Source organism: Gadus chalcogrammus, chromosome 19, assembly GCF_026213295.1.
Source record: "Gadus chalcogrammus isolate NIFS_2021 chromosome 19, NIFS_Gcha_1.0, whole genome shotgun sequence".
In the NCBI taxonomy this organism is placed as follows: Eukaryota; Metazoa; Chordata; class Actinopteri; order Gadiformes; family Gadidae; genus Gadus; species Gadus chalcogrammus.
Window position 1 is genome coordinate 6,081,792 of NC_079430.1, and position 24,109 is coordinate 6,105,900.

The 24,109-nt window shown below is 42.3% G+C and overlaps 1 long non-coding RNA gene across 5 annotated transcripts in view; it reads left to right on the forward strand.

The window, feature by feature from the left end:
- Nucleotides 1-24,109, forward strand: part of LOC130372146 (uncharacterized) — a 147,282-nt gene that overhangs the window by 6,374 nt on the left and 116,799 nt on the right. The window lies entirely within an intron of this gene.

Below are 24,109 nucleotides of genomic sequence, written 5' to 3' on the forward strand. Positions count from 1 at the left end.
GTTAAGTGCACATGATAATGGTTATCTTTGTTTATGCATTTGAGATGTAAATCAGCCATGGTTTGGTTCAACTCCCAGTGTTTAAACACTCATGCTCATGGACTTAGCGACTCAGGCAGTTAAAATACTGAGTGAAGAAAGGAGCTGCATTATAGGCAGTTTGTGCATTCTGAATTCTGAATGCAGAGCGACATTTGAATAATTCTGGGAGGGGGTGTTTTTCAACTGATTGGAACGCAGCCTGAGCATTTACCTCTGAATCAAAATGAAATGCTTAGTTCCCAGTTGTAAGAAATTACATAGAATGAGACTGTCAACAACACACATTCAATCTTTAAGCCAGTCCATTGCAACCGGTGGGTCAAAGAAACACAAAGTCCACAGTTCTATCCAAAATTCACCATTGTGCTCAAGGACATTCAGCAATTCTAACTGCTCGCTTCTCACTCTGTCTCTGAGTCTGTGAGCATTTGCAGTTGTGTTCAAACACAGAATGCTTATCCAGCATTCAAATCTGTTAACAAAACACCCCCTCCTTTTTACACTCGCAACAACATTGAAATGTTTCTCTGCATCCAGAATTCAGACTAATCAGACTACCAATAAATGAGCACACAGAGTGGTGAGGAGACACAGAACCCCAGCATGTGGTTTTCTTTATTTTTGGGCACTATTACATGACAGTTTCTATGCACTTACTTAACAAAAGTACTGCAATGGGAGCTGCAAAACACTTGTTTCGAATTGAATGGATGTCTATTGATCGCTAGCTGCCCAATGTCTGAACTTGTCTACACACGAGAAGGGGTGAGATGTAAAAAGAGCATGTGGGGGTCCAACCTGAGGTCTCAACAAACCAATCAAATCCTTTCAGCAAACAGCTCTGGCTATTCCTACTGAGACCCAAAGGATGCAGTGGAGTGGCTGGGCGGGTCATTAATGGTGCATGTGGAATAAGAAGAAGCAAAAAAATAAAGTGTCATGGAGGAATAACAAATGCAACTAGTAGGAGGTGGGTTAGTGGATAGATGAATTTGGTGTTCGACACCAAAACGTAAGCTTCTGGTTCGGTCTTCATTGTCCGCAGCCTTAATCTGTACACATCCTTGAGCATTGATTTATTTCAGTCACAGTGATAAAAAGGTACTATAGACTACTAGGTTGCCGATCGTGCAAGACAAATTAACACGTTTAAAATGTACAAATGTTTTTTGTTAGCTATTGCGCTTCTCCATTGACCTGCACGGGTCAGTGTTGCCTGTGGGGCTGGTTAATTTAAACGCCAATTATTATCATGGTAAAACAAGTCTGTGTTCCTTTTCTAAACATCACTTAGTATTGATATCAGGAGTATTCATTATTTCACTTAAATAGTGTTTGTTTAAAAAAATATAGCATGAATCAGGAATGGGCCTGGGCTCGGCGCATTTCTAATTTTCCTTTGATGTGTTGGAGTTACGTTGTTCTTCAGTCCTGTAAAGATAAGGACGACTGCCTTCATAACCTTGCTCTATTCCATTATATGGATCTGTTCTCTTGTAAATTTGTGTGGTTCTCTCCCATTCTTAGCATTTTCTTGTAGTCATGGTGATAATCTAAGAATGTGTGTGTATATATATGTGTGTGGGTGTGTGTGTGTGCCACTGTGCCCACCCTTGAGTACTACTACAATTTCATAACGGCTGTATTCACAGCTGTGTGAACTCAACTCCGACGTGAACCCAAAATTACCACCCTTTGTTTCCAATCAAACGTATCCTTTTAACTCCACTGGGGCTCAAAAAGCCCGGCTTCGTCACTGCAGAGTTACACTGCCGAACTTAAAACCCAAAGTGTTTATTTTTTGGCTCCAGTTTTGAATCGGGCATTTACAGATCAACTCTTGCTCTCTCCTCGTCACTCCCCTCCTCTCTTCTCTGTGCCTCCCTTTGTTTCTCCCTTTCTCTGCTCTCCCCCCCCTCTTTTCTCCCTTCTTCTTCCCTCTTTTGCTTTTCTCCTCATCTCTTCCCTTCTCTTTTTCCCTCCTCCCCCAGCACTCCTGTACTCCCCTTTCTCATTTCTTCCCTTCTCTCTTCTCCTTTTAACTTTTTGTCCTCTCTTCTCCCCTCCCCTCCTCTCTCCCCTCCTCATCTCTCTCTTCCTGTCGTGGTCTGGCTGTCAACTCCATCACTGTGTCGCCTGCATTGTTCTGTAAATGCTCGGTGCTTCTTTCTTCTTTTGTGCCTTTCCATCGCAATTGCTTCAGGCGTCTGGTTGCTTAAAGTCTTGGCTCTGATTGCGCGCAGAAAAGTTATTTTTTTTCTTCGCCTGTCTTCCTACCCGGGAGTCGTCTGTTATGGTGGGGAGGGGGTCGGTCGTCATACTCCCTCTGACCTTTGAACCTCTGAATTCTGGTCCACACACGGAGAGGCAGGAGCTGCTGGAAGATATGCGAAGTAGGACCTCATTAGTAATTATTCGGCATCTTCGTATGCTCCGGTTCCAAAGTTCTTTGACGAAGCAAGAAAGGCAGAGAGAACTTCTCTTTTTGTAGAATCGCTGTCGCTACAATGGGTGTACTAATGATGTTTCGTGTCTTGGGTGATTTTAATAATTCAATCAAATTTTTGTGTTTTGATTTGCAATTGCACATTTCCTCTCCATCAATTCTAAACCCTGACCCTTATTTCACACACACACTTCCGAATCATCTTTTATCTTTTATTTAAGTTGTTCTCTGCTGTTCACTTCTTTTGTTCCAACCAAATTAGGCCAAATTGGACAAACTATGATAAATATATATTCTTTAATTCAACAGAGGGTTCATTGTGACTAAATATGATCATTATATCATTGGATTATAGAAAAATATAATGTCCATCATTTGTAAATCGGTGTAGTACACTGTAATACCCAGCTGGCTTTTTCCCAGCCCTATTCATCAGTCTGTGTCAACTCTAAAACTCACTCCACCGTCCTCCTCCTTATAACTCCCCCCTTCCTACTCCCCTCCTCCATCCTGTCCTCATCTCCTCTTTCTCCTCCCATCCTCCTCCTCTTCCACCTCCCCTCATCATCTACCTGGTCCTCTCTGTCCTCTCTTTGTTATACCCCTCTAATCTCCCACCTCCCCTCCTCCTTTCCCACCTCCCCCGTCTCCCCTTCCTGCTCCTTTCCCCCTTCTGCTTGTTGTACCCCTTCTCCTCCTCCACTGCTGTGCTCCATCCCCCCTCCTGTTCCTCCCTCCTCTCCCTTTCCTCATCCCCAAGTCCCTCCCCCTCTTCTTCCTCTCCCTCCTCATCCCCCTCCCCTCATGTCCTCTCCCTGCTCTGCCTCACCTCCGCCTGCTTCCCCCCGTACCCTTCCTCCTGGGTCATGCTGCGACATGTTCATCAGAACAAGATAATCAGGAGGCTCGTGTACGCAAAAGGCTTCGGTCATTTGGCTGCCATGGAACACCAGCCATTAATTATTTATAGACCAAGACAGAGGACGAGGAGGAGGAGGAGGTGGGCTCCCTTGTATTTAACCACGTTGTGGTTGAGCGAGCGAAAGGAGAAACTATAAAAAACTATCATATCTAGTGTTGTGTTGGTGGTGGTGCGTTTTTTTTCTAGAAGTTGGTGGTTCTTGTAGAGGAAGATCGTATGTGCACACTGTGTGTGTGTGCGCGTGTCGTAGTGGTCTGAATCATTTCATTGGAAGTGTGTATGCACCGGTTGTGTGACTGTCTGCGCAAGTGTGTGGGTGTGTGTTTGCCAATAATCACTCAGTAACCCTATTATTTTATTTTTTAAAGCTGGGAAACAATAAATTCTTTCAATTGTTTCCATGGCAGACTGTGAGTCCACGTTGTCCAAAGAAACGGCATGAAATGGATTTGATTGGCTGGACTTTGGAACAGATCTCCCTGGTACGTGATTCGGATCAAGCCGTTCGTACAAAGCCTTCAGAGAACGACATGCAGACAAGCTTGCACACACGCACACACACAAACACACACATACGATACAATGTTTTTTTTTACATTGCTAGAGGACACATCGCATCGATTATTCTAATGGGACCATGTATTGTAGACCATGGTTTACTTCTATGGGGAGGGAGGAAAACGTGCCCATGTTAGTGATTGGTCCACTGGCTTCAGAAATCACAATGCATGTGGGAGCCATAGAAACGAAGTTACAGCTTTACATTTGCCTAATTGAAAAGCGGCTTTGCCTACGGGAGGACATTGCAGCAATATTGCGGCGTAGCGTGAGGGGAGGCTACACACTAACCACCCACGTTCTCCGTCGGGCTCAAGGCTAACGTTTGAGATGCAGAATCAATCAATGGCAGACGTGGTGAACACTGTTGCGTGAGAGGAAGCACTCTTTCCTGTGGGCTGGTGTTGTCAGCACACAGACGGTCTGCGACTTGCAATCAGCAGTCGAATGCTAGCATCGGAGCTTCCCCGTTCCGATCAGGATCATTACAAATCCATTTAGCGAAACGCGGCCGCGCAGACACACAGGATTATTACAGGGATCGCAATCGATTTGGCCTTTGCTGCAACCCGGCACTATATATATACATAAATATATGTATATTATATATTTCTGTTTAAAGATACCAGACATTTGTTGTGTCATCGTCCTCCCCGACATTGTGCCCTGCATTTTTAAGCAGCAATAGAAAATTGTACTAATACATGAACGTTTTCGTCAGTTCCCCTCGGTGCATAGAGGCTTGACCACACTACTTGCTGCTTGGTGGTTGCTTCACTGAAATGCAGACCACAAGCTATTCGAGGAGCTGTCAGGAGGCTTGCGTGGATTACTAGCTTGGGGATCTGGCCGGCGTTACCCTGGCCCAACCGTATACGATAAAAGGTCAAACACAGAGGGAAATGCCTCAGACTTCAGCTTGTTGGTCCAGCGAACCACCAGTAGGCACTCTCCACAGAGTAAACGTTTACAAAGAGCTCACTACAAACCCTTTCACAGCTAACTGGAGGATCCTCCTCTTTCAGCGCTGCGAGCCAACGAAGAAGAAGAGGCAAGCGGTTCCCCCTTGGAACTCTTTTTACTTGGGGTGTAGCATATTTTCATTTGGTCGGCTGTTAGCTGTCAGCTAACAAACTGTATAGGACTCAAGCCAACCAACCTTCTGACGTCACACTCTACGCTAGAACAAGATGGCGCTACACTTATTATCTTTGATTTAGTTTCACTCGCAGTGTTTTAAGAGTTGGAAATTATCTTGTTAAGTATGCTTACCACATCTAGTGTGTAATTTCTGCTTTCCGAGTGACACTGAAGATTAAGATGATTGAGGCCTGTGGTGTTCTAACAAAGTTTAATAACATTTAAGAGGTTGGTGTTTGGTGTAATCTCCAGATACTGCTGGATTAGCATTAGTGGCAGTGTAAACAGGCACAAAAAGAGGAATTTATCCACTTGGTAACTAGAAGGCATTGTCCAATTGAAGAAAAGACTAGGAACCCGTGGTCTCTGGATGGAGGTATCAACGATGGTAATTAACCATGGTAGCCAGGGCCACAGTTCAAACCGTTGTGGTAGATGTTCTAATATCAAGTGTGACCACAATATCAAACTCATTTGCATTGCTCTAGTGGTATATAAGCAACTATGATGAATAACAAATTTAAGTCATCATTATTGTTTGTCATGGCAAAGGTACTGGTAATGTTTCATCTTATTCAATTTGATGAATTTATTATTATTATTTTTTTCTTTTTTTCTTTTAGTGAAATCAGATTATTTGAATCCGTGAGGAACTCGGATTAGAGCCGCTGCTCCTTTACTTAGAAAGGAGTCAGCTGAGGTGGTTCGGGCATCTGGTAAGGATGCCCACTGGGCGCCTTCCTTGGGAGGTGTTTCAGGCACGTCCAGTGGGGAGGAGACCTCGGGGAAGACCCAGGACTAGGTGGAGAGATTATATCTCAACACTGGCCTGGGAACGCCTCGGGATCCCCCCGTCAGAGCTGGTCAATGTGGCCCGGGAAAGGGAAGTCTGGGGCCCCCTGCTTGAGCTGCTCCCCCCGCGACCCGACCCCGGATAAGCGGATGACGATGAGGAGGATGAGATTATTTGAATGTCTCTACCAGGAAATGTAATGTGTCTTGGCAATGGCATTACTGCTTATAAAGAGTAAATTAAAAGGAGATAAATCCACAAATGTTTAAGAACCCGGAGGGGAGGAGGAATGCATCATTATTGTAATGATTATTAATCACAATAATCATGTTCCCTAGGCTTCCACAATCATTCATATCCGTTTTGTAAGTAGAATTGCAAATTCTTAACAGCCTCGGGTCGGCCTATCATAATACTGGGGCAGTTTATCTGAGGCAAGGTGTTAATGCCTCATTGTAATTAATTTTGTTTGTGCATTGCAGTGGAATGTTAACCTATATTGACAAAGCGCAGAGAGGCTGTGGTTTGCCCTCATCCACAGATCAGAATCAGGGGCGAGACATTCTGTTTACTATTTCCTACATTAATATAAGATAAGACATTGTAAACATGACATAGGATATAAACTAAATCCTGCAATGGTAATTTGTCCCACTTCTCTATAGGGGAGGATGCCATTAAGAGTAGAGAATATAATGTATTAACTGCATAATGATTGTGTGTGAACTGGTGTTATTTTGAAAGAGTTCAGAAATTATCTGTTCATCCCATCTATCCGTCCATCCATCCGAATGAATTCAGAAATTATCTGTTCATCCCATCCGTCTATCCATCAATTAATCCAATCAGCCATCCAGCCATCTAATCATCCATCCAATCCTCCACCCATCTATTCACCATCCATCTATCTATCCCTCCATCCATATTACTAATCCATCCTTTCTTCTATTCATCATCCATCAGTCTGTCCACGCACTCAACCATCAATCTATCCTCTCACCAACCCATCCTAAGCACTTTGAATTGCATTTTTTTTTTACAAAAAGCCCTTTATGAAGAGGGTTTGATTGACGAGTGTATCAATCCATCTAAAAGGCACATCTTGGAGCTGACATGGGTAGTATTTTTTCTCACCCTGTCTGATATAGACTGTAATGTACTGTAGACAAACACCTCCAATGACTCTATCGGTAATCATTGATCTTACATGTACCTTTACCAGCTCCTCTGTTGTCTGTCTTGTCAACTTATCCTTTGTAAAACTACATAGCAGTTCATACAGAGCTGTGCCATCTATACAGGACATATGACCCTCAAGAGTTGTCAACCCATTGTCTCCCATTATAGAGGAATCAATCCGACAAGGATAAAACCACAAATTACAGCCCTAATACGCTACTGGGAATACGCTGAAGCACTTTTAATGACGGCCCTTTGGATTCGCTCCATTTGTGTGGTAAGGCCTCTCCGACGATGATGATGACTCCTCTGAGTAAACAGATCATGAGAGCAGGGTCCGTATCTCAGCTGTCCCCGGATATTACTTCAATGAGGCCAAGTTCACAAAAAAAGGACCCAAACTTGCTTCTAATCGCGTCCAAGAGCCCCCTTCTGTGTCCAGAATCAATACGACGGACCCAAAATGTATGAGCTAATGAATATTATGCATTCGCAATTCTCTGGCATCGTTTGACGGACAGCCCAAAGGCACATTAATCTCACTGAGCCAGTGAGCTAAGGCCCCTCCGTCTAACAGGAACTGTTCTGGTCTGCAGAAGGTAGACCCGTGTGTGAGCGCAGTCATCTGTGAGAGCCAGTCCATCTGTCTGCTGCTATTATCAATTGTATGCTTCACGGAAGAGGAACACTAACTCCTGCTGGTGCAGCCCTGGCACCCTGAATCACTTGCAAATGACAGAGTTTATTCCCCTAATGAAGGGTGCGAGTATGGCATGAAGGTCAGGGGTTATTTGCTGGTCAATGGCATCGTTTTTTTCTATTTGTTACAGAAAGGAGTTTGTAAGGCCAGCAATTTAAAACAAAGGATACCATGCCAAGGCTTAGAAGCTGGCAAGTCTTGTTTTTCAGACAGCCTTCAGCGGATGTGAACCCCTTTTCTGAATGTTTCTTTGTATAATACAACTTGATGCAACACCAAGACCAAATGGAGAAACGCGAAAAATGTCCCAGAAGCTTATATAGTGTAGACCGGTCACACATAACATTATAATGTAGACAAGTAGAGCTTGTTTATCGTCATGTATGCTGTGGACAGGAAGTGACCGTTAGCCCCTCAAAAACTTTTTATAAAAAACGTGTTGCTGTAAATGCTGTGTACATTTCCACTTCATGCATACATGGGTACACGGCATCCCAATGAGACCAATTCCCTCCAATACCTCTCAGTCTCAGTCTGGAAGCTCAGCACAAACACTTTGTCTTGTTTTCGATGCAGTTGGATTTATTTTCTCCAGCAAAATGGGGATGTAGGAAAATCACCACTGAATCAACGATTCAATTCAAGACGCACATGCGTGTGTGTGTGTGTGTGTGTGTGTGTGTGTGTGTGTGTGTCGTGCTCCATCTCCTCCATTTGTTTTGTGGGTAATGTTCAGAAATCAGGATGACTGTCCCGGTCTCGCGCCATGGCGACTTTGTTTAATATGCTTCATGACATTCCAAGGTGTCTAATTCAATTCTGAACATTTTAAAAATACCACGTTTAAGGCAGAAAAATCCCCACGCTTTTGTGTATTCTCTCGTCTGGGGATTTATTTGCAAATGTGAGCGGTTCTTCAGAAGGTCTTTGTTTTGCGAGGCTGTCAATTCAGGCAGAGCGTCGCTGCATATGTCTTGTTAAGGCTGAAGCTCATGTGTAACGAATGATCCTGTTGAAACGGTAGCATGTGTGTACTGCATAAGCTGAGCCATCCTGAGTATTTGGAACATGCTAATTTCATTACGGTATGTATGCTTGTTTCAAGATGTATTTTGGAACGGAAGTATAGATTAAAGAAAAACATAATGCATAATGTATATACCGTGTATATATATTTTTGGAATATTTTAGTGTGTGTGTGTGTGGGTGTGGGTGTGTGTGTGTGTGTGTGTGTGTCAACCCGGCCCGGGCCAATTAAGGACATGGAGAACACCTGTGAAACAGGTGGAGAATCAGGGCTCAAATAGCCCGCTTCTCCACTCATTCTGGGCTCTCCCAGCCCTGGAGCTCCTGCACAGAGACCGATCCTCGTGGTTGGCGGGATTCCATCCACGAAGGAGGGGACCGTTGATTCCTCACAGGTTTTACGTTATTTGTGTTTTGAGAGACTTTGTTATGTTCTGGATTAAACATGCCTTTTTTGGCTTTTCCCCTCAAAGTTGTGTCCTGTTTGGGAGGAGGTGGTTCGCTCACCGTGCCGGCTTGCCACAATATATATATGCGTGCGTGTGTATATTTGTATATATGTATGTTTGTGTGTATATATGTGTGTATATATGTACCGGTATATATGAATGTGTGTACATATACTAATATGTATACATATATGGATATAAGTGGAGTTGTTGGGAATAAAACATCAGAACATAACTAATGGACTTTCTAACATAATATTTTTACGTTATAAAGTTATTTTACTTATCTCAACTGAACCAACTCTAGTGATTATTTTTTAGTAATGCTCAAACATCGTCTTTGCTGCAGCTAAAAACAGGGATACATTTTTTTTTTTCAATAATTGGCAACGTGAAAGTTTTACTTTCTTGGAAGTTGCCAAGAAAGTAACAGTAGACCCAAACATTCACCACCCCTACAATTGTAATCATACTAAATTGTTTGGCCTTGCGACAGACAAAGAACCATGAGGCAAAATTAGACTCACTCAAAGCCCTTGGCACAGGACAAAACCTCCAGGCTTAAAATCCTTCTGCAATAAAAGTGTATATTTCCAATAATAATAAGTGATTTGAAATGTACTCGAGTATTGTAGTAAGCAATCATAATCTGACACAAACCCATGGACCATAATTTAAAGTTCAAAATAGACCATGCATCAAGCCAATTACCTACATTAATGTATTTGAAAACCCTTTTACCTAATGCATCCAATATGTTTTATATATATTAAAAGCCTGGAGGACAATAATAGTAAACTATCCTTAAAAAATATAATTTAAAAGTTTCATGGAAAGTATAAATACTGGAAAACGGCACAGTATTTCTTCTTTCTTGCACCATGCTGTATTACGGGTGTTCTGAAAGGATCTGAAAGCAGAATAATCTAAGTTTTGTACCTTTCTGATATTCTAACCTCTTCTTCTGTTGACTACACATTGTAATGAAGTCAGTTTGAATCCTTTAACCAACACACAGATATGAGTGCCCCAGTAACGGATGATATTGAATGCAAATAGAGAGAAACAAAGAGAAAAGTAAGCAGGGATGAAGAATGATAAAGATACAGGTTGAATGTCAACCTTCGATAGCTGATGATTTATTCCTCAGGGTGCTCTGAACAGCCAATGCATCCATAAAATCACACAGTAACTTTTCCAGTCTTGTTCTTTCATGTTGTACTACACCTATTTAATAACCCATCATAAATCCTTTTTGAGTGAAACAATCGCCCAGCCGAGAAGATGTTTGGATGAGGTTCCAATTACATTCACAATTTTTTCACGTATATGAACCCACATATTACTTACCTAACCCTAACCTCCATTTAAATGACCTATCATTTTGCATTATGTGTTGAGTCTTAAGCTATAAGTTTAAATCTTAATCGTGATCTGTCTCCCGAGTATGTGTTTCATTTATAGCTCTGTAGTCTCTCTCTCTGCCTCTTTCCCTCTCTCTCTCATAATGTCCTCCATATCTAATTTAATTTATCCCCCTCCTATTTTTATTCCTCCAAATCTTTCTCCTTATCTCCTCCCATCTCCACCATTCTCTATTTCTCCATATCTCTTTCTTAATATATCTCTCTCCTACCTCTTTCCCTCCAAGTATCTCTCTCACCTTATCTTCATCTCTATTGTCTGTCCGTATTCTCTCTCTCTCTCTCTCTCTCTCTCTCTCTCTCTCTCTCTCTCTTCCCCCCCCCCCCCCCCCCCCATCGGGTGATGCAGCCTTCTCCCCAGGTTTTCGGCAGCAGCCACAGATTGTTGTCAGTTGGAAGTCTCCGTGTCTAGCTCAGAGGGTGGAGTATACAGGCAGAGAGCAGTAGATGGCTACATGCCACCTAGGTGGCTGCCACACTCCACATAGGTGACTTATTTTGGCTACTCCAGACCAAGGACACAGGGTGGTGGCGTTAAAAGTCTGGTTAATTGCAACAGTTTGATACTGAACATGGCAAGGGTGCTCCCCTGTCATCAAGGTGATCTCCCCAGTATCTGTGGAGATGGCTGGTTTAACTTATGCACACTGATTACTCAATGTGCAACAGGTGTGCAGCAGCACCCAGCCCCAAGCTCTGTTCGAAATCGTTCCCTATTCACTCACTTTTCCCTATATAGTGTTTATGATATAGAGCACTATATAGGGAACGAACAAACGATAATTCAGACACTACGCTGAGCATTTCCAAACGACCGCATTGCATTGTGGTATTTGGGAGTAACATGTAGGGAACATCGTATGTTCACTAAAATGTTGGGTATTTTATGTCCACAAAGTGAATGAAATTAACCCCTGAGAATTCGAACACCACTACAAAATGGCGAGCACCCGGATATAGTGCACTATATCCGTGATAGGGAACGATTTCAAACACAGCTCCAGAGTCCAATCAGAGTCTTCCAGGTGAGGCTGCATAAACATCATCCAGATCCACTCCCACAATAGCATAGTCGGGTGGAGGTCTCTGAGTCGGTCTTTCTCAGAGTGAAGTCAGGTGGAGGACTCTAGCCTTGTCTACGGGTTCAGAGCAGTAGAGAGCTGCCAGTGTGATGATGGAGTGATGGAGATGAAGGAGGCCTCAGTCCGTCTGTGTGATAGTGTTGTTGGGTGGGGTGGAGGAGTCTTCAGTCTGTCTGTGTGATAGTGTTGTTGGGTGGAGGAGTGTTCGGTCTGTCTGTGTGATAGTGTTTTTGGGTGGAGGAGTGCACAGTCTGTGCAATAGCGTTGTTTGTTGGAGGCGGTGGAGTCTTCAGTCTGTCTGTGGGAGAGTGACAGCCATATGGCAGCTTGAGTACAGTAAGGTCTCTCTCTCTCTCTCTCTCTCTCTCTCTGGATGGATGGATGGATGGATGGATGGATGGATGGATGGATGGGGCGTGACAAGAGAGATAACAGCTTCTTCTGCCTGAGAAACAGTCTTGCCTGCTGTGAGTGAGCTATCTGTTCCGCCTGACCGTCTTCTCATCTTCCTCCTCATGGCTCTCCTCCTCCCCCCTCCTCCACTGGGGATTTGGAGGACTAGTGTGTGTTGTTGATGTAGTGCTGTTGCTGCTAATGTGTTTTCTATCGGATGCATAGTGCATTGGACATTTATGGGATACAAATTGGTTATATATCAGATATATTGGATTTATAATGGGGTATTTTGTAAATATATTTATATATATTGGATGGATAGGACATATTTGATCTTTATATAGATCCTATATTCCATCCTATTCTTGGACAAGATGTAACTCGCTTACATGTATAATGGAGTTTATATTATTAGATCAGTAGCACTCAGTCCATTTCTTCATTCAACTCGAGGCTCGCGTGGGGGCCCGTTGCTGATTGATATGAGCTAGTCTCGCACACATTCAACCCTATGGCATTCACCACTCCTAGCGCGGCACCCAGTTCGCTCATTGGACACATTAGTGTGTAGCGTATAGCGCGAAGGTTGGCGGAACAAGCTAGCATTTGTGCGTCAGCTTCTGATGTAAGTAGCTCACAGCAGGGAAGGGGAGTTGGAGGAGTGGTAACTATGAGAATTTGAGAAAGAGTCAGTGTGGTCAAACAACATGTTGTGGGTTCTGGTGGTTGAGCGTCATTTCCTGTTTCTCACAAATAACTCACATGAGCAAAGTTGAAAGGTCAACGCCAACTAGCTGATGGCTTGCATAGTCAGTATCCAGTGTGATTAAATACCAATGCTCCTTTAATGTACCAGGGCCCGGAGGGTACACTACACTATTTGAGAAAAACACATATTGCTGGTGCTTTGACACACGTAAAGGAAAACCCTGCTACCTCAGCACTGTGAATAGGATCCAAGTTAAATGTGTGTTATTGTTACTAGTATCGATAACACGCATTAATGGCAATGACAATGGCATAACTATCCATGCCCTTGTACATTACAGCATAGGCTCATATTCAAAGACGACGCATTGACTCCCTCCACCCGTTGCTGTGAAATGTCAACGCTGCCACCATATTTGAAAAGGTGGCCTGTTAACGTACACAAGTAAACGAAGCGCTGCGATTTTGTTCTTAAAGACCACTAAAATATTTCCATTTCTAAACTGACCTCAGTGAGTTGTTTTATATTCATATTATATCATTAGGCTTGTATATATTTTCAACAAAATATGTGTCATTTTCTTTCAGTCCACTTTGATTGTATACCCTTGAATAAATAATAATAATCGGATGAGAAATGGTAAGGTAGTGTTTTTCATCCAGAGAAACTGCAGCCTCTTCGTACTTGGAGACTGAGGCGCAGCTAGAACAACTGAGAGGAGACGGAGATTGCGTCAATGCCAGTGTTATAGGTCAGCATTCTGAGTGTTGCACAACATAATTTCAATAGGAGTAATTGGGGGCTGGATGGATTTTTAACTGAATGGACTGAGCTCAAGGATTAACTTCTGGATCGTGTGCTCAGTTCTCGATTGCATGTTGTAGAGAGATCCCCTCAGTCTGAGTCCGTGAGACGAACACGGAATTACAGAAGTAGAAACGTATGGATTGTTTTGTTTGTGGGCACTATTTGAGAAAATTGACTATACAGGGCAGTTCGTATGCACTTACTTGTGTTGGACAGATCAAAGTTGGAGCTATAGGAGCTGCTTCACACTGGTTTAGAATAGAATGAATGTTAAAGGCTCTCCGGCTGTCCGATTTCGAAATGCGCATACTCTGTGAGAATCATGACTGAATCACATCTCCATATCTGTGTCTGTGCTGTCTGGTCAGACTCAGATTTGGTTCTGTTTATCTGAGTCCACGTTCACCCCCAACTGGGCCTGAGGGTCCACAGCAACCTCCCCCTGAAGCCCATTATTATATAATGCAAAAATACATCATGTCAAAGCTTGCCTTGCCTCAAAAAAGGCCTGGACAACAAAGTAGTGGCAACCCAAGCAACAACCTTGCATGCCCTCATGCTTGACTACAGTAGCACTAGCCACACCATAGCGACCACCTAGCGCGCGCTATCCAGCTACTGTCTAATGAGGTTTACTCTAATAAGATATTACAGCCCCCTAGGTGGATTAAAGGCCAACGATCACTCTGTGTTAGTTCTGGGGAAAAGCGCAGTTTTATCCTGGCGGTACACATCAGTCAACACACTGTGGTTTGTCCCCTCTAATCCTTCATGTGCTTGTTACACTTCTCTGCCCATTGTTTTCTTTCAACTACTCCTAATCAACGCATCCTCCCTCGCCTCCAAAACACTAATTCCCCCATCAACGGGCGGCGCGGCTCCTGTTGTCAGACAATGTCTCGTGACTGCATGACCCCGGTATTTCACTGGAGATCCGACGCGTGGATCTCCATCTTAGGGCTCCATTTCTCAGTGTCTTTAAATGGCGGAGAAGAGAATGTGAGAATCTACCTTGTGAATCTGAATATCTAAATACAGCAGATGCAGCCATGGTCTGCTTCATACATTTTAATTATATGACAACGTCAAATGTGTTTTAAAGGGAGTGAGTACAAAACGGCAGTTACCTATTATTACCCAAGGAAGTGCTTTGTTGAGTGTCACGTATATTGGTTGAGAATTTCTTGAGAAAGCTGCAAGCAGCAATACCGAAGGCCTAACAATCCGATCTTTCGGAACATGCACGTTTTGAACGGGCACTGCACCGTAATAAGGGCCTAGGGGCAGGAGAAGAGCAATTTGCTAAAACCTTGTGCACTACATGGTTAGTTTAGACATGAATTTGCATTAAAATGTCTTCATTTGACAAGTCCTTGCATAATGGTCAAGGATAATGTTATTTTTTCTGGTCAAATTAAGACATTTTAATTCAAATTCATGTTTAAGCACATTACTGTTGCATGATGGTTCTCTAGCCAAGGCTAATCTGCGTTCCCTGTCCCTGTGCCGTGATCATTTCAAGGATGACGCTTAAGTTGAGTTTACCGTTTGGCTTCTCTCTGGTAGGAGCTGTGTTTTTCCACATCTTGGACTGAGTGTTGTCTGCCATATCCGGTGATATGGTGATGATGATATCTTGGTGATGGTCTGCGTATTTTAGCTGGCCGTGCCTATCGTGTGATCCGGCCATGTAACTGTTTGACCTTTGGTTAAGGCGTAAGGGGCCATGGTTTGACGTAGGCAACCCTGCGTTACGCAGATTATGCAAATGTGTTCTGTCAGAACATTTGTATGTAATATTCAGGTCTCCTATCACTAGGCGGGGGGGGGGGGCTCCCAACGTTTGGTCATTATCAGTCTGTGGCCATGACCTAGCAATCATACTGTTAGACACAGATGCATAGTTTCACAATTTATTCGGCCCGTTTGTCTAAGGTCACGCCAACTCAGTGAGTGCAACTAAGAATTTGTGTGGGATATCTTCAAACCTGTTAAGGCTTTTCTACGTTAAAAAGGCAAAACAAAAACAATTGTATCATTCCAGATTCATAATCATATAACAAGTAGTCTACTAGCTCTCACTACTATTGTAGAGGTTAATAGCTGTAAAATACAATGTACTAATCAACACACTGTCTCTTCACACCATTTGTGTGCAGAGTCTTGCCGGGCTCCGCGGTTGAGCTTCACACTTGTTGGGGGCGAGACCACAAACCACGCGCCCACCACTCGGCCTCTCTGACGCGGGTCAGAGAGGGGGGGGTCTTCCACCTCACTGATGCAGACGCTCATCGACTGACACCGACACCGTCTCCAGATCGCACCGCCTGCTGCCCTCGGTGAAGGGGGCTGCGGGAGATGGCCGGCCATGCGCAGGAACCTGGGACTTATTCCCCCGACGCGCTGCCGCCTCGCTAGCCGCACAGTGGCCGAAGCTGCGGCTGTGTGTGTGTTACCGCGGGGCGGCGGCCCAGGGGGCTGTCAGACTCCCACCTAGGTGAGAGAAAGGGAGGTGTTGGAGTGAGGGGCCTTTGTTTCAAAACTTTCCTCTGACGTCTTTCCTACCTTCGGGAGACGAACTGTTATAAAACCCCCGTCCCTGTCTTTAAGAAACACTTTTAGGTCTGGTTCATTCTAAGGCTAAAGGGCCATTGACATACTGTTTCTACATAGACGTAGCATTGGCCTTCTGATCCAAGTAAGGGGTGGGGGGGGTCAGTTAAAAATAACTGACTTTTTTATTTCTTCCCAATTTCAATGTGCCAATTTCTGTCTTTGTTTATGATCGATGAGGAATACATTTGTTTTTTAATATCAAATATGTATTATGAATTTCTATTTTGAAAAAACCAATGCCTAACCATCTGGGCCACGGAAATATGGTGACAACATCAACATATCACAACAAAAGGTTTGAAGCAGTCAGTGCGACGTCTATGTGTGTGCTCTATTTGTATCTCTTGCTCAAACCGCTTTACAGAGGAAACAAACAACAAATTAACAAACAAAGAAATGCAAAGTTGATGGGGGTTGGGTGGGGGGAGTTTTGCTGTGTGGGTAGAGAGGATCTGAGGGACCGGGGGAGTTGATAGGGGGAGAGGAGGTCAGTGAGATATGGGGGGGCCAGTTGGTGGAGAGCTTTATAGGTGAGGACCAGGAGTTTGTAATGGATCCGGTGGGAAATGGGGTGCAAGTGGAGGTTTGTGAGGACTGGGGTGATGTGGTGCCAAGAATTGGTGTGAGTGAGGAGACGGGCTTAGCATATGTTTAACCTAGAAGAGAGAGTAATCTAATGGAAATCAATGTTTATCCTGTGTAGGGGTTAGGCTGTTCTTGTAGGTAGGGGAGGAAAGGGAAATTCAGGTGTTGCACAAGCAAAATCTCATCGAAAAATAAAAGGGGAAGAAGATATACAAATTAGGGTATTTGTATACTCGTGCTACTCACGGGCAGTTTCCAAAACTAGCACCTGCCACCAGCCAATGTCAGATAGATTTAGCAGGTGCAAAAAATCAGGGTTACATGTTAAAAGAATTGCTTGCTTGGCCGGTAGATTCTTCCCTCTGGCAGGTAAAATTGTGAAAGTTATTTTTAGACCCAGGTTGTGGTTGAGCTGTAATATGACCTACACACTCACTATATATACAATGCTTTGGGTGTCTTGAAAAGCACTGTATTAAAAATCCAATTAATTTTTGAAGCATTAGCTGTAAACGCAAAGTGGAATAATTAAAATATATACACCTATACATAATAAATATAGTAGAGTTTCCCAAAGTCAGTATTTAAAAATAATTGAATTTGTGTACGAGCCAGAGGACAGAAGCTTAGCAGCTGTTGTTTTGAAACCAAGATTTGAATTAGTTAAAGTTAGTTAAAGTAAATAAAGATATATTGATTCCTACAGCTGTCTTAACTGGAGGGAGGCTTGCTGGCTGTTCCAAGTTGCCAATGTTCCTTGGAGCAAAGTTTCTAAATGGGACAATATTAACCAAATGCATAATTGTCCCCCATGTGTACAATATTTACGGCATAGAACCCTACCTTAACGCTTCAAAGATATATATTGTATTTGTAGTATATTAGTTTTATTATTTATAGCATGATACAATACATTTCTATGCACAATTTCAAACAGTTAAACTGTCGATGATACAATGGAAATCTATATCTTATATTTGAACTATATTAAGTTTTCATATTAACAGTATATTTAAATATAACTAAATTGAACAGACACTCTTAAGCTGGGACTGTTCTTTCGAAGATACAATTGAAACATATTTTATTTCTAGGTAAACATTTGCACTTCAAGGGCCCTATCTTGCATCCGGCGCAATTGACTTAATCACTGGCGCATGTGTCGTTGCTAGTTTGCAACTGGCGCAGAGCGATCTTTTCCCTCCTGCGCCACGCGTCGGTAAATTAGGGAATGATCTTGCGCCCCAAGGGGCGGCTCGGCGAAAGGAGGAGGCGTTGTCTGGCGCAAACGTTCCCTGGTGCTATCTTGCAGTTTCAGAAACCACTTGTGCCACAAGCCAGGAAATACCTGGTTTGAAGTCAGTGGCGCGTTGTTCAGATGCTATTTTAAGGGCGCATGCATAATTTTGCTTGTGCACCTCGCGCATACACTTTGCTTCTCTCATCTACCTATCCACACATTCTTGGTAAATTATTTGGGAAAGAACAGTTGATACAGCGGTAATAAGTTGTACTTTTAAATCAATGCATCTGCAAACAAACACATATTTTCTTGACACAGAAATCGTGTACATGCCCATAACTTTTAGGATTGATGGGTATTTGATTGTGAGTAAACATTGTTTTACCACAAGTTAGTGTTAAAAATAATGAATGAATGCGGGCGCGCGCGTGTGCGTCCATCTGTTTAAACACACGCAAACTAACGCACGTAACGCATAATACAGTCCATGGCATTGTATATCAACGGGGGTATTGTGTATATATCATTAAATAGAACCACAGTTACCGCATATCATATGTTAATACGTTTTCTTTCAGGGTAGCCGCGGGGTCTTAAAAGTCTAAAAAATGTCTTAAATTTCATGTTCCTAAATTAAGGCCTTAAAAAGTCTTAAATTGCGTTACCCAAGTCTTAATTTTTTAAAGATGGTCTTAAATTTCCTACTAGGAAATGTTTTCGTAGTCAACCGGACTGTAACACAAGGGGAAAATGGGGGGCGTTTTGCGCATCGGGGTTTTGCGTAACGTCAGAGAACGTCTCATTTATTGGAGCATGCGCGAACAATACTTTGGGTTTTCGCGCCGGCAATCTAAACAAACATAATCAGTCGAGAGGAGACGCCACATCATGGGGAAGCAGGGCTCTAAAGTCTCACGCATTCGGCGTGAGACACACGCAATTCGACCCATGCACACGCTCACACGCCACACTTCGTATTTCTCACGCAGAGAACTTACCAGGATAGCGCCCACCAACTTGCGCCACTATTTAACAGTGGAACAGGTAGGAATCAAATGGGTTCCCCTTACGAAGGGTGACCAGACGTCCTCTTTTGCCCGGACATGCCCTCTTTTTGAGACACTTTAAAGGGACACTGTGTAAAAATTACTCCCATCTGGTGGTACAATTGTATATTGCATTCAAACTAATAGTGCTCGCTTGTCCAAAAACTACGGTGGGCAGTATGTGCCAAGAAGCTGTGACATGACACCTACTAGGCTACCTCATCGAGTCATTCGAGTGATGATGAGGTTCGTGGACAACTGGACAAATTAGATGGACAAATCAGATCAGGTTTATTGACCAAGCATTCTTACAGACAAGGAACTTGACTCCAGCAGTTGTGGACTTTCCAACATGACAAATAACTATACAGATGATAAATGACAGTAGGTCATTTAATGTCAGATTGCATAAAATGTCAGATAACATAAAAGTTGACATAGCCTTTGGTAGTCTTGGAGTTACCGATAATCAAAACAATAATTCCCATAATGCGTGCGGCTGAGCACGCATCCTAATCAACGCATTGTAATCCGTTGATTTCAACAATGTAACAGTATTCTAAATACCTACAATTTACATTGTAACAAACGGAATCAAATCTAAATCAAATCAAATTTATTGTCATTTTGTCATCGAGGGTAGGAGCTGAAAGAAGCTGTTCAGTTTGTTTACGTCCACCCCGTCTCTGCTGCTTCCTCCTCCGGGCAGTTGCGGGCACGGTGTCACAGTGTCCGTTAGTATTCTGTGTTTGCGTAGTATGTCCAGATGCCAGCGAATGCCAGTGATGTTACTCGCTCTCAATGTCCTAATGTTTAATATTGTTTCCCTGTCATAAACTACGTTCGTAGGACGTCTCACACTCAAACATTCAATCTCAATCTCACAGATCTCAAGAGGGGCCGCTGCGACTGTACGCGCCGCCAGTTAGACGCCCTGGCAACGAGTTTACTTCCTCGTCTCCTATCCTGTTCCTAATTCCTCCTCTTGATCTTCTTTTCCTCCGTATTGTCTTCTTTATCAGAGTTGTTGGTATGAAATCCAGTTGTTCGGGTGATAAATCAACTGTCTGGCAAGCGAGTTGAAGCTCCAGAAGGTCCGCTCTAGCGTAAGTGCGTCTTGGTGGATTTGGATACGTGGTGACCCCAGCACAGAATAAACCTCCATAACTTGATGAAGAATGGCTTTTGAATTCCTCCAACGCATTTGACAGTATCCATAAGTCGTAAGAATATTGTCACGATTTAAACTCGACAGAAATGTGAAAAAGTAAATTAAATATGTAATAAAGTAGCCTTTCAATGACGAGTCGCTCAAACATAGGAGCGCCCATCTCGTTGCCATGGAAAACCATGTTATACATGCTTACACATCGTCGTTTTTTTGGCGACGATGATTCCTTCTCCTGTGGCGTGGCATAACTATGGTCTTTCAAACAAATGCGGTGCATGTTCAAATTTGCCGGTAAAACTCGTCTCGCTAAACTAAGCTCTGTTCCACCGTCACGCTGGCTCAGAGTGAAAACGCGTTTGCAATTCCTGTACGATGTAGTGCTTTTTGACCCTCTCGGCAGCTCATAGACCGGAAGAAAATGGAAGCCTCCATGAAGCTTACCCGTCCTATGTAACCATATTGATATTAATATTAATTATTCTTCGCTCAGGAGGATAAGTGAGATTTTTGGCAGAGATAATTTTACACCAATGAGGACTTATTTATGAATGAATATGTTGATTTGAGGTAATAAATTACTCAAAATATTACATAGTGTCCCTTTAAAAAAAAATGTGTCCGGGCGGAATTTCAAAATCGTCCGGGATTTTATTAAAGCCTCATACATGTTCACATTGAATTTGCGTTGCGTTCCTCTGGGTCGGTCACAAACTACTTAAGCTACGCCCTCCCCACCTCAGTTCTGTTCGCTTTGCATTGCTGGAAGTTAGTAGGGGGAGTGGTTAAGTAGAGCCTTCAGATTGGACGGTTTGACTTAAGAGTTACCGTCATGTTTTTTTTTGCCATTATTGTTTTATAGGGACAAACATTAACAAATTTCTCCTACAGGGGATTGATAAAGTTCTATCTATTGAACAGAAAGAAACCCTTGGTCATACTTTACACACTTTACCACATTTTTACCACAATTTGAATGCTGAGAAAGTACAGCAATTTGAAAAGAGTTTGTTTGTTTATATTTTATATTGTGTGTTGAAAGTTTGATATTTAAACCAAAAATACAGCTACACTTTCACACCATCACTTTGTGTATTGTTTTTTTAATCTTTTATTATCATTTCTGGGTACATGGTCTTAAGAGACATCAGGCCTCTAGGCTTTGAGTTAGGCCCTCAGTTCGGCTCTTTGATTGGTGAGTGCACCCTTATCCTTTGGCACATTCATTAATGTATTGACATGAATGTTTCATCTGTTCCAAAAAAACATGAATAACATATGCACGACCGCGTTTTACGACCGCTTAATGGGTGCGATGTAGGTCTTAATTTTCATTGAAGTGGTCTTAAAAAAGTCTAAAAAAAGTCTTAAATTTGGGTTGATCAAACCTGGGGAAACCCGGTCTTTGCCGAAATGTATTTGAGGACTCAGTATTTCTGAAGTTGTGGAAGAAAACCTTATTCCATGTGTGAATTGGGCCATATTATTTGGCCATAAATTGAGCCATTTGAAGTTTGAAATTCATGAAGTTTGAAATTCTGTCTCATCGGAGACTGCAGACGCGCTGTCAAAATATCAACTCGTCAGATTCAAATGCGCTCCTGGCTCTTAAAGGGGATGGGAGCTGGCACTCTCATTGGTTTATTGCACTATACGCCCAAACCACATCTACGGGTAATTAGGCTACTTCAGACCAAACCTTTTTAGATATGCACCGGGCGCAAGAGTCATTTTTCGCGCCGGTAAACTAGCGACATCGCCGTAGAACCGCCCACAAGGCAAATTGCGCTTGGCGCTGGTCACTTGCGTTTCAGACCGTTAAAATAGGGCCCCAAGTGTCTTTAATGATCATTGTTTGATTGGTGGTTCTCTCCAAACAGTGCGGGGTTGACCCCAGCTGTGGTAGGGGTTATAATGGGTCATATCTGCGTCTCTATGTCGGCTGAAGCACTCCTTCAGCATCAACATACATTCCACACAGAAAAACAAAAACAACAAACAAATTAATCAAATAATTGGTGTCGAGAAAAATTCAAATCCAAAGCCGCCTTTTCATGGTGTGCCGTAAGCCAGCAGCGAATATGTATTAGATCGGGACATGTTCACTCTTGTCTTTGGGAGAAACATGGTACTGTTAAGATAAGATAACAATGCATTATTTTATTCACATAAATCCTTCAGTGGAAAGTCAGGTGTGACAGCAGCCGAAATTGACAGACAACATTTCAAAGAAAGTACATAATATACTTCTTTTTTTTTACGACTATTTATAATATTTGTATTTCTATATTTTATTTAAATCGTAATAAATTTAATATAAAATATAAACGCAAGTGGTGATTAACGGGGTCCGAGCAAAATTAAAAGTCAAGAACAAACTAATGGAAGATATATAAATCTAAAATATAATTGTCATATTTAAGGAAAGATGTTCCACTTATAAACCTGAACTGCAACCTCATTCACATGGTCAAAATGTCTATTGATAAGCACACAACATCCAGAAAACTCAAAGCACACATTTCTCAAATTAAATAAGGGCTTTCTACAAAGCATATACCTGAAAAGTCTTTGAAATTCTGGGGAAATTAAACATTTGTAGTCAAGAACACTAACGGAAGAAATATAAATATGACAGTTAATTATGAAGGAAAAATGGCTAATGAAGAAGTTCCCCTTAATGTCATATTGTGTCTTGACAGCCTGATTCTTGGAAACTAATGAGCCGGAATGTTGATTGCCTGATGAATTTCAGGTGCTGTTCAATGTTGTGTTTCTTAAATGAGTGGCAATGACAGAATGTCATGTTCAGCTTGTTCATAATGCTCTAATCAGGATTCAAACTCTCAACCTAAGGATCACCAGTACAAGGCAGGCATTATCCCGTTGAGCCACTGACATTCCGGAACTGCATGAAGCCTCATTCACATGGTGAAAATGTCGATTGATAAGCACACAACAAGAAAACTCCAAGCACACATTTCACAAGAGAATTAAGGGCTTTCTTAAAAGAGTACAGATCGGAAAATTGTCACTGTTAATGGTATCCATCTAATGATAGCCATATGGTAGTTATACAATAACAAAATGGTCATATAGGCAAAATGGGTTGAGACTGTGGACGTTTGGCTTTTCTATGAAATTGTGGGAAAAGTAAACATTTTTAGAGCAGAAGACCAGGGTGAAAAAGATGCATCGAATTTTTTGGATTAATATGATGAAAGAATTTCGAGTCCAGGTCAATCTAGTAAGGAGAAATAAGTCTTGTTAATTTTTTAAAATAGCGCCACCTTTGGGTGCAGTACCACAATTTGGATTCATTAGTAGTGGGGGGTATTGTATCCACCTAATAATAGTCATGTTTTTTTTTTTACAATAACGAAATAGTCGTATAAGAAAAATGGGCTAACTGCTCAAACTTTATAGGCCAATATTTCTCAAATGGAACTAAATAAAACAAATTCTGTTTGATGATTTTTGTGAGGCTTGGTCTTAAGATTTAATTTGGGTATTTTGGTGAATTTTGGAATATTCTTGTAGCCTGTGAATCTTTTTATCATGTTTAGCTTTAATATGAAATTGTGGGAAAAGTAAACATTTTTAGGGCATAAAACCTGGGGTTTTATAAATGCATCTGAGTTTAATATTCTGAAAGAATTTTGAGTCCAGGTCAATCTGGTAAGGAGAAATAAGCCTAATTCATGATTTTTTTAAATAGCGCCACCTTTGGGTGCAGTACCACAAATTTGGGTTTATGGGTAGTGGGGGTTATTGGTAA